Here is a 24876-nt window from a genome sequence, read left to right on the forward strand (position 1 = left end):
AATCTTCGACTCGTCGAACTTGCCGCGGGGCATTTTCTTGTTGTCATCTCGGCCGCGGCCACCGCCAAGCTCGTCGCCATTCTTGCCGCCATTGCTAGAGCCCTCTCCTTTCTTCTTTTCTTCCCGGACTAGTGCCTCCAGCTGTGCCCGTGAGACCAACATCAACTTCTCGCCATCATTGCCGCAGTCTTGGCGGCGCCCGGACTCGTTCTCCTCGAATGCCCGGAACCGCCCAATGGCCTCGGCGACCGACATCTTCTTGACGTCGCCCCATTGCTCGATTGTCCCGATCATCGGCAGGAAGTGATCCGGGACCGCCGTGAACAGCCGCTTGACAACGGCGTGCTCCTGCAAGTTCTTACCAAGCGCTCGAATTTCTACGACGAGCACGGTGAGCCGGCGCCCGAATGCACCGACATCTTCACCTCCTTCCATGGTCAGGCGCTCAAAATGTCTTGTGAGGTGACTGATGCGTGCCTGCACAACGCGCTCATTGCCGATACGCATAGTACGGATGGCATCCCAAGCCTCCTTTGCTGACTCGTACTCCACGATGGACATCACCACGTCGTCGGGAACAGACTGCGAGATAGCAGCCATGGCTCCCTGATACTTGGCCTCAGGATCGATGATCTTCATCTTCGCCGCCCACAACTGGTAATTACCTTCTGTCAGCCGCGGGTATTGGATCGGCACTCCGATGCTCCTAGCTGGCGCGGCCACGACGATCGTCCCATCGCCGGAGCCGCTGGCTCCAAGCCTCTTGCTCGGCGGCGTGTACTTTTCACCGCCACCAGCGTCACTCTTCTTCAGTGACTGATCCCCCGTGGCTACACACCGTCGCCGATTCGCCTCTGGCCACCCAGGCTCTGTATACCAATTGATAGATCGCCGACCGGAGTACACACGCGGACACGAGGGAGACGAACGAGAGAGAGGTAGACCAAGACACCAGTATTTTGCGAGGCGCAACTACCATCCTCTTTTCTGGTTTTCTTCTCTTATTTATCTTTTGATTACATGCAAGCGTGACCAACAAAAGCTGGCCGAACTCCACGCCCACGATCCACAGGACGCGTGCCATCCCACGATAGTGCATCGTGGCTTAACTATAACTAAGCCAACTGCTGCAACGTAAACGTCGTACGTTTCTGGCTAGTTATCCTATTTACATGCACCAACGCAATCACGTGCACACATCCATCCGGTGTGTGTATACACATGCATGCATGCATGCATGCAAGGACTCGACCAGCTAACAAACTGGCTACCAAACACACTACATTTGTGACCATGACACGATTAATTAATGACTAGAACTAATGCATGCAACAAGATTAGAACTAACATTCACCTCCCTAATCTTGTTACCTCAACCTCCTAATGTTGGCCTCTCTCGCCGGGTTCCAGCTGCTGCTTCAAGTTAGGCATCAAAGAAACAAGTTTCTTCAGACAAAGTGGTTACAGTCGATTTCTTGACCTCGGCACCTTGGCAAGCAGCTCTCCCCTGCGATCAAACACGCTCAGGAACCCATCATACAACTGTGACATGCACCCTTCTTCGTCAAGGTGACTCACTATGTTGCTTCTCAGCTTGAGGATGAAATACACTTTCTTGAGAACATGATGCTTACCATTACAGCCAATGAACGAGACAGCTCCACAGCCACAACTTTCAACAACGGACCCATCTCCAAACCGCACCGTCCCCTTGATGGTGCTGTCAATGTCTCTGAAAATCTTCTCATTGCCTGACATATGATTTGTTGCATCTTTGTCAAAATACCATAGTTCACCACTGTACATCTCATTGGCACTTAGCTTCGGCTTAATCTTCTCTTCATTCAGTATGAGGAACTCGTTGCCCTTCTCCACGAGCTCCACTCCCGGTCTATTCATGCCGAGTGCCGCCGCGGCCGGCATCGCGGCCGCCGGCGTCGTAATGGCAGCCCTCAAGGCCGCTAGCGGCGTTACTGCCGCTGGTGTCGTTGAGGTAGTCCGCGTGCTTCCTTGTTTGGCTCCTGTCATCGTCTTGTTCATGAGGGGATGCAGCACGCCATCCTCGTTGCAGAGCACGCGCTGCACCTCCAGCAGCTTGGCCTTCTCCTCACTTGCGTACACCAACAACTCTGCCTGTGTCCTGTACTCATCGGACATGACATCCACCTTTGCATTTGCAGCGGCTAACTCACCGCGTAGCCGCTCAGCCTCAGCCGTGGCAGCCTCCAACTCGGCAAGCGCAGCAAAGGGGCGAAGCATCTCATTCACCTTGATACCTTCTGGCTTGACGTCGTCCGCGACCTGCTCCTCCGCCCCCGGTGCAAGCTCACATGCCACCGCCATCAGCAGCCCGGGCTCGTAGTCGACGTCGGTAGCTGCAAGGAGCGCCTTCTCTGTCTTCAACGCCTCACACTCGGACATGAAGTCCTTTCTTCCCACACTCGAAGCAGGTAATCTTCGACTTGTCGAACTTGCCGCGGGACTTTTTCTTGTCGTCATCTCGTCCGCGGCCACCGCCACGCTCATCGCCATTCTTGCCGCCATTGCCAGAGCCCTCTCCTTTCTTCTTTTCTTCCCGGACCAGTGCCTCCAGCTATGCCCGTGAGACCAACATCAACTTCTCGCCATCATAGCCGCGGTCTTGGCAGCACCCGAACTCGTTCTCCTCGAACGCCCGGAACCGCCCAATGGCCTCGACGGCCGACATCTTCTTGATGTCGCCCATTGCTCGATTGTCCCGATAATCTGCAGGAAGTGATCCGGGACTGCCGCGAACAGCCGCTTGACAGCGGCATGCTCCTACAAGTTCTCACCAAGTGCTCGAATTTCTCCGACGAGCGCGGTGAGCCGGCGCCCGAATGCACCGACGTCTTCACCTCCTTCCATGGTCAGGCGCTCAAAATGTCTTGTGAGGTGACTGATGCGTGCCTGCACAACGCCCTCATCGCTGATACGCATGGTACGGATGGCATCCCAAGCCTCCTTCACCGACTCGTACTCCACGATGGACATCATCACGTCGTCGGGAACAGACTGCGAGATAGCAGCCATGGCTCCCTGATACTTGGCCTCAGGATCGATGATCTTCATCTTCGCCGCCCACAACTGGTAATTACCTTCTGTCAGCCGCGGGTATTGGATCGGCACTCCGATGCTCCTAGCCAGCGTGGCCACAACGATCATCCCATCGCCGGAGCCGCTGGCTCCGAGCCTCTTGCTCGGCGGAGTGTACTTTTCGCCGCCACCAGCATCGTTCTTCTTCAGTGACTGATCCCCCATGGCTACACACCGTCGCCGATTCGCCTCCGGCCACAACCAGGCTCTGTATACCAATTGATAGATCGCCGACCGGAGTACACACGCGGACACGAGGGAGACGAACGAGAGAGAGGTAGACCAAGACACCAGTATTTTGCGAGGTGCAACTTCCGTCCTCTTTTCTGGTTTTCTTCTCTTATTTATCTTTTGATTACATGCAAGCGTGACCAACAAAAGCTGGCCGAACTCCACGCCCACGATCCACACGACGCGTGCCATCCCACGATAGTGCATCGTGGCTTAACTATAACTAAGCCAACAGCCGCAACGTAAACATCGTACGTTTCTGGCTAGTGATCCTATTTACATGCACCAACGCAATCACGTGCACACGTCCATCCGGTGTGTGTATACACATGCATGCATGCATGCATGCATGCAAGGACTCGACCAGCTAACAAACTGGCTACCAAACGCACTACATTTCTGACCATGACACGACTAATTAATGACTAGAACTAATGCATGCAACAAGATTAGAACTAACATTCACCTCCCTAATCTTGTTACCTCAACCTCCTAATGTTGGCCTCTCTCGCCGGGTTCCAGCTGCTGCTTCAGGTTAGGCAACAAAGACACAAGTTTCTTCAGACAAAGTGGGTACAGTAGATTTCTTGACCTCGGCACCTTGGCAAGCAGCTCTCCCCTGCGATCAAACACGCTCAGGAACCCATCATACAACTGTGACATGCACCCTTCTTCGTCAAGTTGACTCACTATGTTGCTTCTAAGGTTGAGGATGAAATACACTTTCTTGAGAACATGATGCTTACCATTACAGCCAATGAATGAGACAGTTCCATAGCCACAACTTTCAACAACGGACCCATCTCCAAACCGCACCGTCCCCTTGATGGTGCTGTCAATGTCTCTGAACATCTTCTCATTGCCTGACATATGATTTGTTGCACCTGTGTCAAAATACCATAGTTCACCACTGTACCTCTCATTGGCACTTAGCTTAGGCTTAATCTTCTCTTTATTTAGTATGAGGAACTCGTTGCCCTTCTCCACGAGCTCCACTCCCGGCCTGTTCATGCCGAGTGCCGCTGCGGCCGGCATCGCGGCCGCCGGTGTCGTAATGGCAGCCCTCAAGGCCGCTAGCGGCGTTACTACCGCTGGTGTCGTTGAGGTAGTCCGCATGCTTCCTTGTATGGCTCCTGTCGCCGTTTTGTTCACGAGGGCATGCAGCACGCCATTCTCGTTGCAGAGCACGCGCTGCACCTCCAGCAGCTTGGCCTTGTCCTCACTTGCGTACACCAACAACTCTGCCTGTGTCCTGTACTCATTGGACATGACATCCACCTTTGCATTTGCAGTGGTTAACTCACCGCGTAGCCGCTCAGCCTCAGCCGTGGCAGCCTCCAACTCGGCCATCGCAGCTAAGGGGCGAAGCATCTCATTCACCTTGATACCTTCTGGCTTGACGTCGTCCGCGACCTGCTCCTCCGCCCCCGATGCAAGCTCACATGCCACCGCCATCAGCAGCCCCGGCTCGTAACGACGTCGGCAGCTGCAAGGAGCTCCTTCGCTTTCTTCAACGCCTCACACTCGGACTTGAAGTGTCCTTTCTTCCCACAGTCGAAGCAGGTAATCTTCGACTTGTCGAACTGCCGCGGGGCTTTTTCTTGTCGTCATCTCGCCGCGGCCACCGCCACGCTCGTCGCCATTCTTGCCGCAATTGCTAGAGCTCTCTCCTTTCTTCTTTTCTTCCCGGACCAGTGCCTCTGGCTGTGCCCGTGAGACCAACATCAACTTTTCGCCATCATCGCCGCGGTCTTGGCGCCGCCCGGACTCGTTCTCCTCGAACGCCCGCAACCGGCCAATGGCCTCGGTGACCGACATCTTCTTGACGTCGCCCCATTGCTCGATTGTCCCGATCATCGGCAGGAAGTGATCCGGGACCGCCGCTTGACAACGGCGTGCTCCTGCAAGTTCTCACCAAGCGCTCGAATTTCTACGACGAGCGCGGTGAGCCGGCGCCCGAATGCACCGACGTCTTCACCTCCTTCCATGGCCAGGCGCTCAAAATGTCTTGTGAGGTGACTGATGCGTGCCTGCACAACGCGCTCATCGCCGATACGCATGGTACGGATGGCATCCCAAGCCTCCTTCGCCAACTCGTACTCCACAATGGACATCATCACGTCGTCGGGAACAGACTGCGAGATAGCAGCCATGGCTCCCTGATACTTGGCCTCAGGATCGATGATCTTCATCTTCGCCGCCCACAACTGGTAATTACCTTCTGTCAGCCGCGGGTATTGGATCGGCACTCCGTTGCTCCTAGCCGGCGCGGCCACGACGATCGTCCCATTGCCGGAGCCGCTGGCTCCGAGCCTGTTGCTCGGCGGCGTGTACTTTTCGCCGCCACCAGCGTCGCTCTTCTTCAGTGACTGATCCCCCATGGCTACACACCGTCGCTGATTCGCCTCCGGCCACAACCAGGCTCTGTATACCAACTGATAGATCGCCGGCCGAAGTACACACGCGGACACGAGGGAGACGAACGAGAGAGAGGTAGACGAAGACACCAGTATTTTGCGAAGCGCAACTGTTGTCCTCCTTTTGCTTTTCTTCTCTTATTTATCTTTTGATTACATGCAAGCGTGACCAACAAAAGCTGGTCGAACTCCACGCCCATGATCCACACGACTCGTGGCATCCCACGATGGTGCATCGTGGCTTAACTAACTAATCCAACAGCCGCAACGTAAACACGTACGTTTCTAATGATCCTATTTATATGCACCAATGCAATCACATGCACACATCCATCCGATGTGTGTATACACATGCATGCATGCATGCAAAGACTCGACCAACTAACAAACTGGCTAACAAACGCAGTACATTTATGACCATGACACAACTAATGGCTACTGTAGAACTAATGCATGCAACACGATTAGAACTAACATTCACTCAACAATTTCAGCCGCTACATCCTGTGTCTTCGTGTTCCTCTCTCTCTCGTTTCTCCTCTACCGTGTACGCGTGTGTACTCCGGCCTGTGATCCAACACTGACAAGGCTTGAGCATAGTCAGCTCGCTGTTTCCAGGCGACGACCACCTTCGTTTCTCTTCTCCGTGGAGCCAACGACCCTGATTATATTAGGCACAGCCTCGTGGGCGGCTGTATATAGGTGCCGTGATACCAGCTGATCTGTACATATCACCCTGTTTCCATCCTAAATATAGTACTACTATTAGTATGTCAACTCGAACCAGCCCGAAAGCCCTAGGTAATCTTTTTTTAATGAACAAAGCCCTAGATAATCGTGTACTTGATCTGTTGAATAGTCGCAACTTGTTCCTCACATGGTGCCTGTACTGTACACTTCGGTTAGGTTAAATAGAATAAGTGGATACTCATGTACTCCCTCCGTTCCAAATTACTCGTCGCAAAAAGGATGTATCTAGAACTAAAATACGTTTAGATACATCCATACCTGCGACAAGTAATTCGGAACGGGGAGTATATGTAACTGCTAACACTTTGGATCCTCATATGTAAGCTGGTGTACACTTTTGGATTCTCATATGTAAGCTGTTGTATACCTCTTTGGCATGTATATGCACACGGGTTCAAGAAGGGGGGAAAGGTCCACGAGCTGTGCATAGCCAGTTGTACATACGTATACAAATTGTATAAGAAAACATTCTCAACACAAGTACTCCATCTGTTCTTAAATATAAGGCATTTTAGAGATTTTAATACAGACTACCTACGGAGTAAAATGAGTGAATCTACACTCTAAAATATGTCTATGTACATTTATATGCAGCGAAATATCTAAAGGGTTTATATTTAGAATCGGAAGGAGTAGCAAAGATCTGGAATCCATCGCATGGCTCATGTTGGAATTAAGTATCCTATGTAGACTACCTAATTAAGTATCCTATATTTGTTAAAGTGCAGCTTTCACCCTCTAATATATGCGTGGTTTGGCGTCCGTCCAGAAAACATATGCATGCATGGTCCCGGATCGACGGGCAATTAGCAAATTACACATGTCTTATTCTAATCCAGCAAATCAATTAGCCTTGATTCGTAAGCAACTACATGCATATAAAACAAGATCATGAGCGCAAAACCAAAACGGCAGCTGTACTCCAGGACTCGGTCGCACGTTGCTAGCTACTCCGGGAGAACTAATCAAGTACACTAGCTAGGGCTAGCACATATAACCATATCGTCAACACGATTAACAAACGACGATCCACGTACTACTACACACTTAGTTAGGTAGTCTACGCGCTGCCATGCACGAGTATCTAATTCGTTTGGCCAAGTTGATTAACAGTATAGTACAGCATGCATGGTGGCATGCCTGGTCCATGGTCCATGGAGTGAGCATATGTGCCAGGGCTACACAGATTCATTAATCTCCTGTTAGTGAGTGCGTGCGTACTAGGTTACCGGGGCAGAGCGGACCACAGGAAGGTAGAGACAGAAACTAGAATAGGAGTAGATCAAGTTATTAAGGTTTATTAATCGGCAACGGACGTTAATTGGACCACACATACTGGTACTACAGTACTACTATGATACAGCAGTACAGCATTGAGATATTTTTTTTAAATAATACATGTTTTATTAATTTGCACAAATATTACGCCCGATATATAATTTTTTAAAATAATACACTGTCGGCCGGCTGCTGGCCGACTGGGCCTAGTCGGCCCACAGCAGGCCGACTGAGGCCCTATCGGCTTGCTGCTGGCCGATTGGCCTGTCGGCCACCAGTTCAGTTCATGTTGGCTAGCTGTGGGCCGACTGGCTCCAGTCAGCCATCTGTAGGCTGATAGGCGCTAATTGCAGCTGTGGGCCGACTGGTGCATGCCACCATTTTTGTCCCCGTATGATCCCCGCTTATGTCACGGGCCGCCACTTCCCGCCTAATTTTCCCGTTTTGCTCGTTCCCGCCATATGTTCCCGCTTTGCTCGTTCCCGCCATATTTTCCCGCTTTGCTCGTTCCCGCCATATTTCCCCGCTTTGCTCGTTCCCGCCAAATTTTCCCGCTTTGCTCGTTCCCGCTCTGTAATTCCCGCCATATTTTCCCGCTCTCTAGTTCCCGCCAGTATTTCCCGCCATATGTTCCTGCTACCGAGTTCCCGCCTTCCTTTGTGTTCTCAACCTATAAAACCCCCTCGGCACTAATGTTGGTAAGCATTCTAGCATAGTCTCGTAGTCTCGCCAAGATGTCCGGATATCCTTTTGATCGTAGTTTTCACAGTCGTATGTCCGAATGTCTGTTGCGTTTAGCCGCTGATTTCAGGGTTGACAACATATTAGTTCCGTGGGAAGAACTCGTCAGTAGTGACACCCTGCTGAATGAGTTGGCTCACGCATTAAGTCGGAGCGGGTGGTCTTCCAGGACCTTTGAGGAGATACGGAAAGAACTTCTGAGGTTGCATGGAAGATACCTAAAGTGTGGAAGGTACCTAAATTTCGGAGCAAAACATACTTATTTATGGAGTGCCGACAGCGAGGATGAAGACGATATCTTCATGCCGCCGCTTCCGGGTTCTGCATCGTCAAAGGGCAAGAGTTCTTCATCGTCGAAGGGCAAGAGTTCTGCATCGTCAAAGGGCAAGAGTTCTGCATCGTCGAAGGGCAAGAGTTCTTCATCGTCGAAGGGCAAGAGTTCTTCATCGTCGAAGGGCAAGAGTTCTGCATCAATGGAGGATGACGATGATGACTTCATGTAGTTTTTATGTTGTATGTTGTAAGTTAAGTCATACGTACCGTTTAGTTTAGATGTACTTCTATCTAGTTGTTTGTACTGTCTTGTTGTACGAGCATTATGTTCTATCTAAATATGATGTTGTAGTTCGGATAACAGAGTACTAAAATAGACTAGGCATATGTCTCATACATAAGTACACAGTCATTTGTCTCATACATAGAATAGACATAAGTCTCATATAGAAGTAGATGGTCATGTCTCTACTGATAGATAGAAGCGTCAGTGACGACGTCTGGCCTGGCGGGGAGGCGGATCTACAGGCGGTGTCCATCCCCACCTGTCGGGTGCCCTAATGTTACGAGGAGGAATCTTAGACTCTCCCTGGTCATACTATGTATCCTGTGTGGGGCCTGGTGGAGGAGTCGAAAACATGTTCATCCACTGGGTGTGCTGCGACATCTGAGCATGTATGTTCTCCTCGGGATGTTGATCACTCCCCCACGTATCATGTGATGCCGACATAGACGCCTGATATCCGTAGGCTCCTGCACGATGGAACTTTAAGTCATGAAGAATGATGTCACCTCAACTAATATTGAAATCAATAATTATGAAGACACGCACCTGCTGGCTGTGACGGCTGCTCTGGCTCAAACACAAAGCTCGACGAGGGACCGTGCTGCTATGGCTGTGGAGAAAACACGAAGCTCGACGTGGGACCATAGTGCTGTGGGTGCTGCCACGTTGAACTGCCAGGTTGTTTAGGAGGGGGTGGCCTGGTCGCCGGCTGATGTGCTAGACGTGAACGTGGTTGATGTCAGTGCATGGAGGGACGCGACTGCTGCTGGTGCTGAACAACGTCGCTTCTCTGGGTGCACGTGATAGCCTCGTAGACAGCCCGTATCTTGTTCTGCATTCGTTCCAAGAAGGGATGTAGCACAGGGCGGTGATGAAGAAGAGGTCCAAACGACAGTGATCGTCCAAAGGCGGTCACGTCGTCGTAGAGTTCGTGTGTCAAGGTAGCCTGCAAATTTTCATGATGATTATTAAGTATGCACGTCAAAGTATGTGACAACATTACTTCAAGAAAATATATCTTACCGCGTACTGCCTAGAGCCCGAAGTATCATAGCTTGGGTACATATCCAACGGAGTAGGGTCAGGCATCTCCTTTGGGTGAGAGTGCTCAACGATGCGTAACCGTGTTCCGGTCATGTAGCGCCGCAAATAGAGATTGAATTCATTGAGATCAAAATTGTGATTCTCGTGCCATATATGTGTGTTTGCTGTCTCCCATTCTGTAATATACGGCTCTAGTCTAACTACCCACTCAGCAATTGTCCTGGTCATGCCCTTCCTTGTCGTCCTAAAATTATGGCGTGTGTTCAACAATTACCTAATGCTTCGAATGGAATACTATGAAAGATAATGCAACATTGAAAAACTGGTTAATACCTGTGGATGTGTGCTGGCACCGGGTTCTCTGTAGGGGGAGGCAGCTCCAACTGCAGAAGACCAAATTGCCTCATAACCCTCTGTTGTGCCATCTCCTCGACGAAGACATCGAAGATGATCTTCGATTTCGTCATCCAGTAATCTCGGTCCCTTGTGCATAGCACAGACATACCACCAGGGTATCTCGCTTGTATGGCTGCTTCCGTGTAGGGCTGCCAGATGACCCCAGTGTACGCATCGAACTGCTCGTTCAGTGTTGTGTATGCCTTCCTGGTCTGATCACTAGCAAATCGTCTCTGCAGAAAACAAAAGTTAGTAGCCGCTAGCATTGAACTATCTCTTGTGCATAAAAAAGTTGCATTAAACTATAACACGATACATACCTTGCGACGTGTCCAACACAGACCGAAAGTAGGCATGTCGATGCCGTCAGCATCAAACATGGCATCTATAGGCTGATTCACACGTACATCTGGTCGCCCTATAGAGAACCTTTCCCACGACCACAGCTGTAGGAATAGAGGGCATCTAAGAAGGGCTGGCTTTTTCGATATAAGCTGGAAACCGTTGCACATACCTCGGTATGTAGCCGCTAAGACCGCTGAACCCCAACTCCTCTGTCTGATCTGATCCGCCGTCTGAGCGCTCGCTATCTCTAGTGCCATAGGGATGTAGAGCGCGCTAATAGTGGTGAGATGGTTCTTTGTGAATATCACCTTGCCGAAAAACCACGTTAAGTAGGCCTCTAGGCTCCGAGTGATCTGTTTCGCACTCAACGGCGCCCGGAACTTCTGGATCTGCATTAAGCAGAGAGAAAGTTTTAGTAAGCTACAGGTATTTTCTGTAAAACCATATGCACGATAACTTGAAGATAAGAGGTAGGGGAACTAACCTGGAAATTGAGCAACCAATCATACTTAGGTCCGTGATGCTCGCATACCAGATCCGGAGCACCCGGAAATACACCATGAAAACGTTATGTAAGACCTAGCTCCCAACCAACCGGTGCGTCCAACGGTCCTATGGCATGACCTGCCAACGGTAGTCTGTGCAAAAGTGACACATCCTCTAGAGTAGGAGCCATCTCTCCCCATCGGAAGTGAAACGTCTGGGTTTCTGGCCTCCAACGGTCCACTAAGCAGCTCAACAAAGAGGAGTCGATGGCGAGGCGTTTCTCACCCGGGATAGATTCAACCAGACGCGCGAAAGGTAAAACGCCGGCCCATTTCAACCTTCATCAGAGAACATTTCAGTTAGTTTCGCCCATTAATATGCATGTCAGTCTGCAAATTAATAAAGCACGTATCACGGAACCCATCCTGGGTGTATCATCCAGTTCTCCTTAGGAGTGCGAGTGACCAGAGGCTCAAGCTTGCTCTCATACCATATCGCAGCATGATGACCCCTATCAATGTCCCCATTCAGCAACCACAGACCTGGCATTCTTGGACATAAAAAATTCAGAATGTAGTGCCACACTTAATACAAATTCAGAACGAAGTGCCCCACTTAATACAAATTCAGAACATAGTGCCACACTTAATACAAATTCATAGTATAGTGCCACACTTAATAAAAATTCAGAATGTAGTGCCACACTTAATACAAATTCAGAACATAGTGCCACACTTAGTACAAATAGGGAACATAGTGCCACACTTAATACAAATTCAGAACATACTACTACTAGCTTAGCTTCTTCCTCCCCCTCTTACTCCTCTACTTCCTCTACCTCCTCTTCGTCCCCGGTTGCCTCATCCACGCCCAGTACCACTGGCAGTGACGAAAGTGGGACAATTAGTGTCCCTATGGCCAAATTCATTGCATAGAATGCATTGCCTAGTCGGACCTCCTGCTTCAGATTCATCCATATCATTCCGGATGCGCTGACACTGTCGTCTGCCTCTACTTGTACGCACATGCTCTAGGTTAGGAATGTAACGCCTTTCAGCGGGATTGACGTTGTTGAAGTTACCCAATGATCGAAAACCCATCAGCTCACCTTTCCAGGTATTCAGGACATATTCTTTCAGAAAAAATGAAGACACAAACGATATTGCGTCCATTCCAAGCTGCCCGCAAGCAGCAAGTACATGTGAGCAAGGTAGGTGAAGCAATTTTGGTTTGTTGCATGTGCACTCACACGTTGACCAGGCTTCATTACCAATTTTCACCTCATGCGTCCTCAACTCATTTGCACATCCGAATTTGTTGTTGGTTAGGCGGACCTCAAACCTTTTTTCTTAATTACCGATGGCGACTACAGTGTGTGACCTAGCTTTTTTGCATCTTGTTGTCCATGTACTTCGTGACTCTTTCACAGTAACGTGTATTCGGGTTGTTGAAGTTATGCTGCTCTGCTTTTTGACGTCTATCTCTGAAATACTTCACGGTGCCATAGAAAATACCCTCAACAATGGCTGTAAGTGGCAATGCCCGGTTTCCTCTTAGGACAAAGTTGTATGTTTCTGCGAGGTTCGTTGTCATGACACCGTACCTTGCTCCATGTGTGTCATGTAGCAAAGACCACCTCTCCAGAGGCTCATGCTCTATCCATTGCTGGAAGGTTTTAATCAACCCCCTAAGCCTTCTCCTAGTACCAGGTGGGTCAAAGCCTGGCAGGTCACATAGCCCAACAGGCTCCTCCTCCACGGCCGCTGTTCCTGTTGCCAACTGTGCAGCTACTGCTTCAACATGTGCCCTCACCGCTGCATCTCTTGCAGCTTTCCTGTCCCTAACGTGTCTCTGCGTGCACACATTAAGTCTGTCGCGTATCAAATTGTACTTCCATAACTGGTTCTGCTTGCAGAGTTTTCTGAACAGGTTATTCTTATTTCTAAACTGCGAGAAGAAATTAGCCCCCAGATGGCGCATGCACCAATGGCTTTGCAAGTCCTGCCATGGAACTTGTTCCTCATGGCCTGGGTTTGTTAGTGTCCTTATCGCACTGAGTATACCTGCATGCCTGTCATTGGGCTTCTCCTTCACAACTGATATTTTCAACTGCCTGAAGAACCATGTCCAACTTTCAATGTTCTCACTCTCCACAAAAGCAAATGCGAGTGGGACAACTTGATTTTGGCCGTCTTGGCCTATGGCTGTTAGGATCTGACCCTTGTACTTGCCAGTGAGAAAAGTACCATCAACACATATCACCGGTCGGCAATGCCTGAAAGCTTCAATGCATACACCAAAAGAGAAGAAGAGACGATGCAGCACCCTCACAGTTGGGAACTCTGGCATGAACAGGTCTTGCATATCGATATAGGTGCCTGGATTCCACTGCTGCAGGGTGTGGAGGGGCTGGACAACAGATTCATATGCATCAAAATAAGAACCAAATCTCCGCTCAAGCGCCGCATGCTTAGCCCTCCAAGCCTTGCCATAAGAAATTCTGTACTTGAACCTGGCGAAGACTTTTGTCTGGATTGCCTTCACTTCCATAGCTTTGCCCTGCACTATCTCATCGGAAAACAACCGCGCAATAAGCGTCGATGAAAGGTTGGCATGATCTTGAGGGATGCAGGGAATAAGACAAGTGTGATTAACTAAGTCACTGATCACCCAACTTGTGCCATACTTAGGGAGAAAGCCGTGCACCCTGGCGGGACAATCTGCGTTCTTGCATACCATTGTCAGGAATTTCTGACTAGACACCTGAGCTGTGAAAACCCGTTGCGTGGACATTGCCCAATTAATCATTGCATCCTTCAGGGCTTGCTTGTTGGGATACATAGCACCCGTCGCAATATTGTTCTGGTAATATTGCCAGGCTGAATCATATCCATCGTTCACGGTCATTGCAGATGAGAAGTCATGATTCCATGATGCAGGATTCGGGACCTCCTCTGCATTTTCTTCTTCATCCGACTCGTCAGAATCATTGGCATGACCCCTATCAACATCGGTGTCTTCTTCTTCCATCTGGTCCTGCATGTGCCCATCTACCTCGTCAGCGTCCACCTCGCCACTGTAATCACCATCGGCATTTTCTTCATCTACCTGACTACTCTGCACTGGTTCATAACCATCAGCATTTCCTCCTTCTACCTGACTGCTCTGTCCTGGTTCATAACCATCATCTCCAGCATTTGACATAGATAACTGCCTCCCTCCACTGCTCTGCCCAGGATCATAACCACCCTCGCCTTCATGTGCATTGACTTCCTTCACGATGTGAAGGACTAAGGCAATGGGATTGCATCCCCAGCGTTCACAACCTTGTAACCACCGCACCCAATCGGAGTCTCACTCTATTGGCCTCAAATAAAAGTATGAACTTGACCGTGTCCACAATGCATGAACACTGACGGTGTGTGTTTCAGTATCAAGCCCTAAACTTGCCGCAATCCATTCTTTCAACTGACCGACATACCATGTTTGAGGTGCGCTCATTGGCACCTCTATGTGAGTAAATTCACTCAGATCAGCTCCCATCTCAGTTGTTTGGACAGTACCAGGACCGTAGTAAAATATGAACTTCACTACATCAGACATCTTGGCTCACCTAATTTTTTTCAACAATGAAAGACAAGTATTAAGCAACAACTTAAAATACCCCCACTACTAAATATTAGACATGTATATATATTACGGAATATTAACGGAGCAACTAATATAGTTCACACACCTACAAATATATTACGAATATTTGCCGGAGCAACTACAAATATTGATAGATTTAAATATTTGACATCTACATATATTACGGATTTTACCGGAGCAACTAATTAGTTGACATCTAAATATATTTACGTTTACTACCGAAGCAAAAACAATAATCGCACACCGGAACCGGAAAATAAAATGCTCACCACGACCACCTAAATATTTACGTTTACTACCGGAGCAAATAACAATAATTGCACGCAACTTCAAAAAATAAAATGTTTGTTGAAATATACCCTTGAGGCGTGCGTGCGAACGACGAACGGCGGCCTTCAATCACCGGAACCGGAGCCGGAAACTCCACCGAACTACCGGAGCTTCACCTCCACCACACTGCCCCAACTTCACCACCACCACTTCCACCTCCACCGCCGCCACAACCTCCACCAATGAGCTGAACCAATCCGCAAAAAACCGGATCATTTTGGTGTATTAATTGGAGCTATTTCGTGTAAGAGAGAGGAGGAAGGAAGAACAGAGAGATGCTCCCAGTGGGAGAAAGGGAAAGGAGAAGGAGAAGGAGAAAAGAGGCAGGCGCTGCGGGGCCGCTCCCTGTCGGCCAGCAGCTGACCGGTCGGTCGACATCTGGCTGACTGGGGCGCCCGTGACCTAGCCCGCGCCGACAGCAGCGTAGCGACGTGGCCCGGCCAGTAGTCAGCCTGCACGTGGCCGAGTGGCCACCTGTCGGCCCGCAGTTGGCTGATAAGGCCCTGTCGGCCCGCTGTTGGCTGACTAAGCTTAGTCGGCCTGCTGCTGGCTGATTGGGTAATATTTTTTAACATAAAAATATCAGCGTAATATTTGTACAACTTAATAAAAAATGTATTATTAAAAATTAGCCAGCACTGAACCACTAAACTAAAGCAGGCATTGGTAGATCAGCGACATGAATAATCACTAACCTACAAAAGCTGGCCATGCACATGCAGAGCTCCATTTCTCCCTTCGCCTCAATTACTCCTCGGTTTTCACTTCTGTCAGATTGGAGTCATTTGTATGTAGTAGTGCAACAATACAAGAGCACTCTGGTTGCTCTGTTTTTTCTTTGGGTGGTTTTGTTAACCGGTTCCAAGAAAGGAAAAGTAATGTAGACTTCAAAGTTTAAAATAACAAAGTGGGAGACTTGTACCTACTACAGATTATGGCAATTAACTTGGGGTCCCACCCAAATGCAGCTGTTGGCGCGGGCTAACTGCACGTTGCATGAGTCTTAGTTAAGCGTATTAACAAACACAAAGCTAGCTGACTAATTAAGCTCGCAGGTACCATACCACTACACACAGGTCTAACATACAGAGCTGTCCCTCTCGTGCCATAGAAGCCATATGTGTATGCCGCTTCTAGTCACGCTCTTCCTTTTGAGGCCCTAGCCCTAGCTAGATCCCATCAAAGACTAATTAAACAACCCTTAATAATTTAAATCTTAATTAGTTCAATGATCAAGGGACCACTTTCGTTTGTTCCCCTTAGATCAAGGGACCACTTTTTTGAGGAGTGCAAAGAACCCATCGAACTAGCAACCTTGCAAGCATCTCGACCAATGATCACTAGGTTTAGAGACAGTTCTTTCTCAAGTGCATCTAAGTCTTATGTATCTAGATGTGCCATAAGTATTGCACATCTAAGTCCTATGTCATTGATCTTACGTCGAAATTCGTGTGGATATTTTTCTTTTCTTTTTTCTTTTCCTCTTTGTGCTCGTATCACTCACTTAGATGTGCAATAACTAGGGCACATCTAGATGTGCCCCAGACACACCCTATTAATTAATCAAGGCGATTGCAGATGCTTAACTTGAGGAGGAGGGCCTGAGCAAATATGGATCCTGGAGTAGCTGTTCAAATATGGATGCTGGTCCACCTCTTTTTTGACAAATACTAACCAACTTTTTGCGAAGTTTCCTTTCTGTAAAGCGACATTATACTATCTAAAGCGACATTATACGCCTAGATTAGCTCAAACTAGGCACTTAGCCAATAATGATGCCGGAGCTAGACTGCTAGAGCTAGAGGGTGGGTATGGCTTTGGACGCAAATACGTCTGTTAGCACATTTTCATACGTAAAAAAAAAAAAATCTGATGTAGCAACCTGAGTGAGATGCTAGCTATAGCGTATTGTCATGTCATGTATAACCAATCTAATAGTCAATATGTATAGTAGTTAGCTATAAAGATATAATATTTTATTATTAGTATATAGTCCACCTTAGATTCTCACAATATTTTTAAAAATATGGCTAAATGATGATAATATAACCAATTGTTGGGTATATGATGTTGACATGTCATCTATAGTCAATATATAGCCAACATGTACAATATGTAGTTACCTACGAAGAAGTACTCACTTCGTCCCATAATATAAGAGCGCTTTTGACACTAGAGTTTGTTATTTTATTTACACTGACCCATCTCACACTCTCACAAAGTTTTTTGAAGCATGTGCTATTGCTAGCTCTTAATCTACATCCCACTTTCTTTTCCCTCTACTCCAACTTAGCAAACATTTAATATTTAAACTTTTATAGTGTGCTTACATCACCGTATTGTACTTGCTCTAACCTACATATTGTTTCTCTTTTCTTTCCTTCAACTCAGCAACTATAACATTTAAATCTTTATAGCTTGGTTAGGGAAACTCGAACACGGATCACAAAATCGCCCCTAATGTCTGGACTGGAAAGTCTGAATATTTTTTGTCGGCGCTCACCAAAATCCAACGTGTACCCATAAAAGTTTATATTTTGAATTATCCCTCTCTCTCTCTCTCTCTCTCTCTCTCTCTCTCTCTCTCTCCCCCCCCTCTCTCTCTCCCTCCCTCCCTCTCTCTCTCCCTCCCTCCCTCTCTCTCTCTCTCTCTCTCTCCCCCTCTCTCTCTCCCCCTCTCTTGGTGTGTGTGTGTGTGTGTCTATATTTCAAAAGATACTCGACTTAAATTTTAAAAAGTGTAAACCATGCATTAAAAACAATTCATGTAGTGTAAAAAAACGGTTCATCCATTATTTAAAATGTTCATACCATTCAAAAAATGTCCATGACATTTAGAAAAATATTTGCATATTTTTAAAAAATGATCATGGCATTTTCATAAAATGTTCGTGAAAATCTAAAACATGGTTTGCACAATTTTGAAAATAGCAGTATCATTCAGGAAATTGTTCATCACATTTATTAAATGTTTCAAGTTAAATATATGTTCAATTAAATTACAAAAAAAATATGAAATGTAAAATTTGTTTGCAAAGTTTTGGAAAAATGTTCCAAACATGCAAAACAATATCGGATATTAAAACGAAAAAGTTCCAACATATAACATAATGTTTGAACGTTATTAAAAATGTTCATGATTTTTTTTGCAAAATACTCAAAAGTGTTCAATGAGCATTTTTGTAATGTTCAATATTTATTTGGAAAATGTTTAGAGTCATGTAGAAATGTTTAACGTGTATGTGAAACATGTTCATAGTGGATCTAAATAAAGTCGACATGTATTTGAAAGATAACAAAAAAAATTCAAAAGATACTCTACTTAAATTTAAAAAGTGTGAACCGTGCAAATTCGTGTAATGTAAAAAATGGTTCATGCATTATTTAAAATGTTCATACCATTCAAAAAATGTCCATGACATTTATAAAATCTTCGCATATTTTAAAAATATGATCATGATTTTTTTAATGTTCGTGAAAATCTAAAAGATGATTTACACAATTTCGAAATATAGTAGTATCATTCAATAAAATGTTCATCACATTTATTAAATGTTCTCAAGTTAAATATATGTTCAATTACATTACAAAAAATGTTTAAGAAATGTAAAAATTGTTTGCAATGTTTTGGGAAAATGTTCCAAACATACGAAACAATGTGACATTAAAAATAAAAAGTTGCAACACATAAAAAATGTTTGAATGTTATTAAAAAAAGTTCATGTTTTTTTTTGCAGAATACTCACATTGTATTGAAAATATGTTCAATATGCATTTTGTAAAGTTCAACATTTATTTTGAAAATGTTTAGAGTCATGTAAGAAATGTTCAACGTGTATGTGAAAAATGTTTAAAGTGGATCTAAATAAATTCGACATGTATTTCAAATATAACAAAAACAAAAAATCAAATATAAAAAAGCAGAAAAAACTAAACAAACAGATGAATACAAATAAAAAAAGGAAAACCAATACAAACAAAATATCAAAAAAGGAAAACTCACAGAAAAAAGGAAAAGGAAAAGCAATACAGAAAACATAGAAAAAAATAAAAAAACCGGCATGAAACTGTTTTAAAACTAGTCTATTTAACCTTCTCAAAACTGCTCAATTGGGTCGGCACACTAAAGTGAGCGCATAGGCGAGACGGTGCAACATCTTGCAGTGGGCGAGATATAGTACTGGAGGTTAATACGGGATTTTCATCGTGTTGATCCTATTATTGGGCCACCAACCCATATGCTTGATTGGACTGTAAGAATTTTTGTTTTGGTTGATCGAGTTCTTGGTATCCCACCAAAGTCCGGCGGTCTATTTCGACAAAAGAAACAGACGTAAAAATTGTTTGGTGATATCCCCGAGCACCTCCAGGTGAAGATCTTGCTCCGCCTGCCCTCATAGGAAGACCTCGCCCGCGCCTCCGCTGCATGAATCACCTTCCTACACATTTTCATGATTTTCATGAGGCCTGAAATAACAGTGGATCCATAAGCTATGTGAAAGATTTTTTTTCTCTTGTTAGATTATCTCGAGAAGAAGGCATTGGGACAAACAAAACAACAACCGCAATTATGTTCTTGTGCTTGATTAGCTTCCCACAAGCACAGGATAATTAACCACTAGTGAATCTGTGAACAAGAATGGCTAATTGCAATAATGAACACTACAAGAATACCCTCAATAAAGCAACAAATATTCTACAACGTTTTGACTATATGTTGCAAAATTCACAAGAGATACGCATATAAGCATTGTAGCATATGCGTTGTAGACTTGCAGACTTGCAACTCGTGACCCAATTTTAGTACATATAGATTGGAACCGGCCACAGCTTCAAGTAAAGCCCAATGCAGCCTCTTGTCTAGCCCAGCCCAAGTTGGCTTTCAGGATAATCTTAGGTCGTTCCCAGTCCCCAACCTCCCCTGTTTCTCTCCTGACCTCCCACGCCGACCGCCGCCCCTCGTCAGTTGCCGCCCATCACCACTCCCCTACGATCCTCTCTCCCGGCGTGCCGTACCTCACCACTCCCTTTCGACCCTCTGTCCCGGCGCGCCGCCTCTCAACACTCCCCTGCGAACCTCCATCCAGGCGCGCGCAGTCCCTCCTCTCCATTCGCCGGCGACCCTGCATCCCGGCGAGCCATCCATCGTCACCGCTCCCCTGCGACCAACGGTGAATCCAAGGTACGACGTGTCGCCCTTCTTCACCACTCCCCTGTCACCCTGCATCCCGGCGCGCTGCCCGTCGTCACAGCTCCCCTGTGACCCTGCATCCCAGCGCGCGCCCCCTCGTCACCGCTCCCCTGCGACGACGGCGAATCCAAGGTACGGCCATGAACATGCTCAGATTCTCCTTTTGCCCAGCTGTATATCGTATCATTGATGGCGAAGACCAGAGAGACCGGGGATGAGATTAATTCTGCTAGGGATCCAATCACGAGATAATTACTATGGGAGATTCTGATTGTGTGACGTGTTTCTTTGCAACATAAACGTGACGCATAGGCATGTGTTCTCACAAAGCAGGTCTCAAACAACCGGCTTAGCCCTCTTTTCATCGGATTAAGTTCGTTTCCATGTCTATTTTTGTTTCTTGGTGTTTAATTTCATTTACAATTTGGGCATACTGAAAAAAGTCCAGATTACCAGGCAAAAAAAAGAGTTGAGATTCATGCTATTGTAGTTATGGTTGTTACACTAGAAGAAAATGAATTTGAACCTTCACACACTTTGTGAATTATCTGACTTTTATAAACGAGACTCCTAATCCATCTAAGCGCTGGCAAATGTTTTTTAGGTGGCTTATACAGCGTCAATGAATATGGTGTCAGCAAGAGGTTTATGGCGCTGTTTGGCAGTAGGTTTTATTGTTGTTCGTGTTCCTGCTCTTCGATTCAAACAACCTTCTCGATTATTGGATGACACAAGGATTGAGTCATGCTTGCACTTCTGATGTGGGATGATGGTTGTGTGTGTAGCCCTGCCCAAACTCTGGCCCCTCCAAAGTCAGGTGCAGGAGTTCAGGTTCATTCTTCATCAGTTTTTATGCCAAGTAATCATATTTGGATGATACTTCCTGATCAACGGGTGAGTTATTTGGTGCATACTATTAATGGATCAGCACTTGGATGGTTGGATTGTGATATGGACATATTATTGAATAGGTCCAATATATAAAAATAGGAGTAAGCATAAGAGCATTGCCTACAGGTTTATATTCGGTTAGAACATGCATACACACCATTTACGCCAATTGCTTTCTTCATGCAATTATGCAACTGTTAACATTTCCCTGATGTTGCAATGTTATAAGGGAATTTAACTGAATTTAATCTGCTTGTCAGATTTATGTCAATATTGTTTTTTAAAGATGGAGCTACATAATTGTTCGTTGGTGATCGACCTCAACAATCTGGCGTTTTGGTGTTTGATCGAGGTACAAACAGAATTTTGATTGTGTAGTTTCAGCAGCCTTACTTAGGACTATTCTCGTTTCATCTTCCATTTGGAGGGACTATGATAGCATTTATGAAGCTTTTGTAATTCCTTTACGAGTTCTTTCCTTTTGATCCATCGATAACTTTGATTTTCTCTAACACGCATGAACTAAAGTATTCTTGAAGAGCCTGGAAAAAAATAACGGAGACATGTCTCTTGCTACAGTTGTAAGTTGTGTTCTTAAATTTAAACTTGATGGTGTTGAACTTACAAATGAATTCTGGGAAGTGCATGTTGATATGGCACTTGTGAAGACATGATATTTGGTACGGAGTCGCAAACTGCAATACTCTCGGTAATGCAGACAAAACAAAGATTGCATGGCCTTCAACCTTTGTACGTGACTAATATCCTGCCTCTATCACTACTTGCATCATGTCAATGCATTGTGTGTTAACAATTCATTTTGTTTTTGTGTTTGTAGATTCAAAAGATAAATGGATGATTATATGGGTGCATGGCAAGTATACTGCAATGATGATGATGATGTTCCTGATCATGATGACGAAGATGGATGCTTACAGTTTTAGTTAAGTTGTAGGGATGATGTTCTTCGGTTATGTTTTAGTTAAGTTGTATGGATGTGATAGATACTTTCAGTTTAACTTTTGATGTCAGGAAAATAATTGGATTTTGCATCACATTTGGATGATGTTCCTCCTGTAATATCCACTATTGTAATCCAACATTTTTATCTAATATATGATTTGTTCCTCCCATGAGTATATTCTGTTATTTTTTGTTCACTTGAAATAAATAATTTTCACCATTGCATGGAGCATTAACTTAATTGTTACCAATATAATTATTAACTCTTGAAGCGTTGGAAATTCTTCATTGCCAAGCAATGAAGATTTCGGTCATTGTACATTAAGCACCAACGTATAAAAGTGTTGTAGAAGTTCGTTTTATGTGTTGTAGTCTTGCAATGGTCCCTTTACCAACGAAAATGTAAGCGTTGCATTACGCGCTAGCAACACTGGATAAGGCTACGCATCCCTATCCGTTGGTAAAGACACTAGCAATGGATATATAGACTTTCAGATACGGAAAATTGTGTTGCTATAGGGGGGGGGGGGGGGGGGGGGTCATGTCGTAGCGAACCGTTAAGCATTAGACAAGTTGTGTGCTAATTATGAAGGGAAGGACATAGCTAGGATGCAATAGAAAGTTTACCACTTCATATTGTCGGTGCACACAATGGTGGTAAGTAATTTAAAATGTTCATACCATTCAAAAAATGTCCATGACATTTAGAAAAATATTTGCATATTTTAAAATTATGATTATGGCATTTTCATAAAATGTTCATGAAAATCTAAAAGATGGTTTGCACAATTCTGAAAATAGTAGTATCATCCAGGAAATTGTTTGTCACATTTATTAAATGTTCTCAAGTTAAATATATCTTTAATTAAATTACAAAAAACTATGTAATGTAAAATTTGTTTGCAAAGTTTTGGAAAAATGTTCCAAACATACGGAATAATATCGGACATTAAAAGGAAAAAGTTCCAACACATAACATAATGTTCGAACGTTATTAAAAAACTGTTCATGATTTGTTTTTGCAAAATACTCAAAAGTGTTCAATGAGCATTTTTGTAATGTTCAATATTTATTTGGAAAATATTTAGACTCATGTAAGAAATGTTTAACGTGTATCTGAAACATGTTCATAGTGGGTCTAAATAAAGTCGACATGTATTTGAAAGATAACAAAACAAAAATTCAAAAGATACTCTACTTAAATTTTAAAAAGCGTGAACCTTGCAAATTCGTGTAATGTAAAAAATGGTTCATGCATTATTTAAAATGTTCATACCATTCAAAAAATGTCCATGACATTTAGAAAATCTTCGCATATTTTAAAAATATGATCATGATTTTTTTAATGTTCATGAAAATCTAAAATATGATATGCACAATTTCGAAATATAGTAGTATCATTCAATAAATTGTTCATCACATTTATTAAATGATCTCAAGTTAAATATATGTTCAATTACATTACAAAAAATGTTTAAGAAATGTAAAATTTGTTTGCAATGTTTTGGAAAAATGTTCCAAACATACGAAACAATCTGACATTAAAAATAAAAAGTTGCAACACATAACAAATGTTTGAATGTTATTAAAAAAAGTTCATGTTTTTTTTTGCAGAATACTCACATTGTATTAAAAAAATGTTCAATACGCATTTTGTAAAGTTCAACATTTATTTGGAAAATGTTTAGAGTCATGTAAGGAATGTTCAACATGTATGTGAAAAATGTTTAAGGTAGATCTAAATAAATTCGACATGTATTTCAAAGATAACAAAAAAAATCAAATAGAAAAAAGCAGAAAAACTAAACAAACAGATGAATACAAATAAAAAACTGGAAAACCAATACAAACAAAATATAGAAAAAGGAAAACTCACAGAAAAAAGGAAAAGGAAAAGTAATACAGAAAATATAGAAAAAAAAAGAAAACCGGCATGAAAATGTTTTAAAACTAGTCTATGTAACCTTCCCAAAACTGCTCAATTGGGTCGGCACACTAAAGTGATCGCATAGGCGAGACGGTGCAACATCATGCACTGGGCGAGATATAGTACTTGAGGTAATACGGGCTTTTCATCGTGTTGATCCTATTATTGGGCCACCAACCCATATGCTTGATTGGACTGTAAGAATTTTTGTTTTGTTTGATCGAGTTCTTGGTATCCCACCAAAGTCCGCGGTCTATTTCGACAAAAGAAACAGACGTAAAAATTGTTTGGTGATATCCCCGAGCACCTCCAGGTGAAGATCTTGCTCCGCCAGCCCGCACAGGAAGACCTCGCCAGCGCCTCCGCCGCATGAATCACCTTCCTACACCTTTTCATGATTTTCATGAGGCCTGAAATAACAGTGGATCCATAAGCTATGTGAAAGATTTTTTGTCTCTTGTCATATTATCTCGAGAAGAAGGCATTGGGACAAACAAAACAGCAACCACAATTATGTTCTTGTGCTTGATTAGCTTCCCACAAGCACATGATAATTAACCAC

The 24876-nt window shown here is 44.9% G+C and overlaps 1 long non-coding RNA gene across 2 annotated transcripts; it reads left to right on the forward strand.

The window, feature by feature from the left end:
* The first annotated feature begins 20234 nt into the window (after positions 1-20234).
* LOC123080315 (uncharacterized) lies at positions 20235-22557 on the forward strand. Of its 2 annotated transcripts, XR_006438304.1 has the most exons (4): positions 20235-20665; positions 21138-21776; positions 21953-22174; positions 22263-22557. It is a non-coding gene; the product is annotated as an uncharacterized lncRNA (long non-coding RNA). The 2 variants fall into 2 exon arrangements; XR_006438305.1 differs by having other exon boundaries at positions 20235-22174.
* Positions 22558-24876: the final 2319 nt, after the last annotated feature.

Source organism: Triticum aestivum, chromosome 3D (assembly GCF_018294505.1).
Source record: "Triticum aestivum cultivar Chinese Spring chromosome 3D, IWGSC CS RefSeq v2.1, whole genome shotgun sequence".
NCBI lineage: Eukaryota > Viridiplantae > Streptophyta > Magnoliopsida > Poales > Poaceae > Triticum > Triticum aestivum.